This window comes from Schistocerca americana, unplaced genomic scaffold (assembly GCF_021461395.2).
Source record: "Schistocerca americana isolate TAMUIC-IGC-003095 unplaced genomic scaffold, iqSchAmer2.1 HiC_scaffold_77, whole genome shotgun sequence".
Classification (NCBI taxonomy): domain Eukaryota; kingdom Metazoa; phylum Arthropoda; class Insecta; order Orthoptera; family Acrididae; genus Schistocerca; species Schistocerca americana.
Genome location: NW_025726533.1, coordinates 82,501 through 87,500, shown reverse-complemented (window position 1 = coordinate 87,500; position 5,000 = coordinate 82,501). Strand labels below are relative to the sequence as shown.

At 52.2% G+C, this 5,000-nt stretch overlaps 1 non-coding gene across 1 annotated transcript in view; it reads left to right on the top strand.

Moving 5' to 3' along the window:
* Nucleotides 1-3,799: 3,799 nt before the first annotated feature.
* Nucleotides 3,800-5,000, top strand: part of LOC124590583 — a 1,910-nt gene continuing 709 nt past the window's right edge. The window contains exon 1 of the ribosomal RNA XR_006976641.1: nucleotides 3,800-5,000. This exon is cut by the window's right edge and continues 709 nt beyond it. This is a non-coding gene — a ribosomal RNA (small subunit ribosomal RNA).

Below are 5,000 nucleotides of genomic sequence, written 5' to 3'. Positions count from 1 at the left end.
ATTTACCATACACCGGTGGAAGCTGCCGAGACGAGTAACTACATAGCGGGCTCGCCGTGTCACTAATGTACAGAGATACAACAGTTTCGACTGGAACCGGATTAAACGTATACACGGCGCTGATTAGTAATAGATAGAGCCATCAGAATACAGATAATGTATACAACTGTCCGTATACATGCTGAAAGACTCTGCTCACAATCACAACCACACGTCAGCCACACACCCTTATCACGCACTACTCTCTGCCTGTAACACGCACACAGACAATATGTAAGCACCAGCATGGAACAACACCCAGTGCATCCTCTCCGCCACATTAGACAATCCACACTGTCATAACCAGACCGGGAGATCCACTCAGAAAACAGAATATCCCACCCACCCGACAACCACCATTGCTCAGCCAAGCCACCAACACCCACACATGTCCTACACAGGGGTGCACCCAACATCACAATACTGCCTCCTCTCACAGCACACAAACAATGGCAGGAATGAAAGACACAGGTCTGCCACAAGCATGGAATGAGAGCGCCGCCTGTCATGAGCCAAAGGTGCATCCTGACGTGGCAAATCAGATGATGCCGCAGGCATCCACTTACTATAATCACAATCAACAAACCGGCCGCCCCGCCCCCCATTAAACCTTTCCTTACAACAATGTGTACTGTAACCTAACCTATATCGTACCTTAACCTAACCTATATCGTACCTTAACCTAACCTATATCGTACCTTAACCTAACCTATATCGTACCTTAACCTAACCTATATCGTACCTTAACCTAACCTATATCGTACCGTAACCTAACCTATATCGTACCGTAACCTAACCTATATCGTACCGTAACCTAACCTATATCGTACCGTAACCTAACCTATATCGTACCGTAACCTAACCTACATCGTACCGTAACCTAACCTACATCGTACCGTAACCTAACCTACATCGTACCGTAACCTAACCTATATCGTACCGTAACCTAACCTATATCGTACCGTAACCTAACCTATATCGTACCGTAACCTAACCTATATCGTACCGTAACCTAACCTATATCGTACCGTAACCTAACCTATATCGTACCGTAACCTAACCTATATCGTACCGTAACCTAACCTATATCGTACCGTAACCTAACCTATATCGTACCGTAACCTAACCTATATCGTACCGTAACCTAACCTATATCGTACCGTAACCTAACCTACGTCGTACCGTAACCTAACCTACGTCGTACCGTAACCTAACCTACGTCGTACCGTAACCTAACCTACGTCGTACCTTAACCTAACCTACGTCGTACCTTAACCTAACCTATGTCGTACCTTAACCTAACCTATGTCGTACCTTAACCTAACCTATGTCGTACCTTAACCTAACCTATGTCGTACCTTAACCTAACCTATGTCGTACCTTAACCTAACCTATGTCGTACCTTAACCTAACCTGTATTGCGCCTTAACCTAACCTGTATTGCGCCTTAACCTAACCTGTATTGCGCCTTAACCTAACCTGTATTGCGCCTTAACCTAACCTGTATTGCGCCTTAACCTAACCTATATTGCGCCTTAACCTAACCTATATTGCGCCTTAACCTAACCTATATTGCGCCTTAACGTAACCTATATTGCGCCTTAACGTAACCTATATTGCGCCTTAACGTAACCTATATTGCGCCTTAACGTAACCTATATTGCGCCTTAACGTAACCTATATTGCGCCTTAATGTAACCTATATTGCGCCTTAATGAAACCTATATTGCGCCTTAGCCTAACCCACATTGCGCCGTAACGTAACCCACATTGCCCCTTAACGTAACCCACATTGCGCCGTAACGTAACCCACATTGCCCCTTAACGTAACCCACATTGCGCCGTAACGTAACCGATATTGTGCTGTAACCCAACACACGTTGGGCCTTAACCCAACACACGTTGGGCCTTAACCCAACACACGTTGGGCCTTAACCCAACACACGTTGGGCCTTAACCCAACACACGTTGGGCCTTAACCCAACACACGTTGGGCCTTAACCCAACACACGTTGGGCCTTAACCCAACACACGTTGGGCCTTAACCTGCTCTGTAATTGTCATACGACGCGTTAAATTAGTGTAGTGTTGCCTAACTGCAACCCCCGCAATATAGTTTGCTACTCGCACTGCCCGGTCCCCAGTGTATCGCTTCATGTTAAACACCTTGCAGCTATACACTGTAATGTGGATGGCAGCAGGACGTACATGCTCAATGCCCTTTGCAGTTGTTCATTGGCATTTGCAGTTGTTCATTGGCATTTGCATGGCGAAGCACTTAGCCTACGCTGTGGTACGGCCTGTGTCAACTGTCCGCTGATGTTGTACGTCCAAATCACACACTGTACTGCACATTGGTCCTCATGTACTGAATGATACATCGTGGTACATGTGACCGTACAACGACTGCGCCAACAACGGCGAACCATGCGGTCCAAATGTTGTGCACTCAGCTACGTGTCGTCTCCCTATAAGAGCTGGATTGCAGTGTGGTATGCCCTGGATGGCGATCAGCATGAGCCGTCTGTTGATGTAGTGGCGCGTGTTGTCAGACGTAGTCGTCTCTTCTCACACACCGTGATAGCATGGTGCACTGCGTTCCACATCTGCGACATGCGACAGAGGCCGGTTGACAGTCGTTCGCGCAATGGACATCGCATACGTACGGGGGCCACCTTCCACGTGTTCGCGAAGCGTGCACATGTTGTTGCGTGTATGTGGGCAGACATAGTGTGTCGTGACACCTGACACAGGCATGCAACAATCGTTGAATTTGCAAATGGCGATGGACGCCTACGTTTGCTGGTGACGTTACGCAAATGAACAACTGGTAAACCGTTGTGGTGCGGTTGTTCTCGCTAGAGGTGAATCAGTGATGGCGACGATCGGTTGAGCTACCAACCGGTTGTTCCAGCGATACCCACCATGCCCACGAACGTGAATGGCATCTGGGTGTGAAGCGATACGCGGCGGTGGCTGGGTGGGACCGTCCCCGGCCGGTGAGGGGGGGCCTCCCGGCGTGCTGGCCGCGCGGTGCGTGGGCGCACGCGCTACAGCCGGCTGGTGGGGGCGGCCAGTGGCAGGCGCGCCGGCCGACGGAGGCGGCAGGCGGCGCAGCTGCGCGCCGGCGCACCCTGCACGCGGCGCCGTGCGGCCAAAGTAGGTCCTCGCGGGCCCGGTGCGAAGCGCGGTGGACATCTGCAGTGTGCTGGTCCGATTGAGGACTGTGTGCGCTGAGGATGCGCCGCCGCCCGGCGCTCGGCGCCGCGACGCCGTCTGCTGCTCGGTCGCCTCTGCGGTTCTCGCAGGTGGTTTGTATCGCAGCTGTGCGGACGTGTTGGCGCGTGCGCTGTGCTGGGAGAGTTCGCTTCGGCACCCAAGTGGGGCTTTTGTCCTTCTGTGGCGCTGGCGTTGGAGCTGCCGGTCACCGTAGGTGGCGCGTGTTGTCTCCCGCCGGCAATGCCACGACAGCACGCTCCCGGGCCTCTGTCGGCAGCGGCAAGCTCAGTTGGGAGCACGGGTGGTCGCACCTAAAGCGTCTACTCGCCAAACTCCGGGCGATTGCGCCTCTCTCGAACCCGACCAAGTACTTAGGACGGCGCTGCGCGCCGCCGGGACCTGAGAGGGTTTCGAGGTGTATGGTGCAGGGGAGCTCAGCCTCCTCCTGTTTGCAGAATAATTGAGCGGACGCTTGCGTGTTCGCGCGGGCCCCCGGGACACACTCCCGGGCGGCCGGCTGCTCAGCTCTAGTTGACGCAGCTCCCTGGTTGATCCTGCCAGTAGTCATATGCTTGTCTCAAAGATTAAGCCATGCATGTCTCAGTACAAGCCGCATTAAGGTGAAACCGCGAATGGCTCATTAAATCAGTTATGGTTCCTTAGATCGTACCCACGTTACTTGGATAACTGTGGTAATTCTAGAGCTAATACATGCAAACAGAGTCCCGACCAGAGATGGAAGGGACGCTTTTATTAGATCAAAACCAATCGGTCGGCTCGTCCGGTCCGTTTGCCTTGGTGACTCTGAATAACTTTGGGCTGATCGCACGGTCCTCGTACCGGCGACGCATCTTTCAAATGTCTGCCTTATCAACTGTCGATGGTAGGTTCTGCGCCTACCATGGTTGTAACGGGTAACGGGGAATCAGGGTTCGATTCCGGAGAGGGAGCCTGAGAAACGGCTACCACATCCAAGGAAGGCAGCAGGCGCGCAAATTACCCACTCCCGGCACGGGGAGGTAGTGACGAAAAATAACGATACGGGACTCATCCGAGGCCCCGTAATCGGAATGAGTACACTTTAAATCCTTTAACGAGTATCTATTGGAGGGCAAGTCTGGTGCCAGCAGCCGCGGTAATTCCAGCTCCAATAGCGTATATTAAAGTTGTTGCGGTTAAAAAGCTCGTAGTTGGATTTGTGTCCCACGCTGTTGGTTCACCGCCCGTCGGTGTTTAACTGGCATGTATCGTGGGACGTCCTGCCGGTGGGGCGAGCTGAAGGCGTGCGACGCGCCTCGTGCGTGCTCGTGCGTCCCGAGGCGGACCCCGTTGCAATCCTACCAGGGTGCTCTTGAGTGAGTGTCTCGGTGGGCCGGCACGTTTACTTTGAACAAATTAGAGTGCTTAAAGCAGGCAAGCCCGCCTGAATACTGTGTGCATGGAATAATGGAATAGGACCTCGGTTCTATTTTGTTGGTTTTCGGAACCCGAGGTAATGATTAATAGGGACAGGCGGGGGCATTCGTATTGCGACGTTAGAGGTGAAATTCTTGGATCGTCGCAAGACGAACAGAAGCGAAAGCATTTGCCAAGTATGTTTTCATTAATCAAGAACGAAAGTTAGAGGTTCGAAGGCGATCAGATACCGCCCTAGTTCTAACCATAAACGATGCCAGCCAGCGATCCGCCGCAGTTCCTCCGATGACTCGGCGGGCAGCCTCCGGGAAACCAAAGCTTTTGGG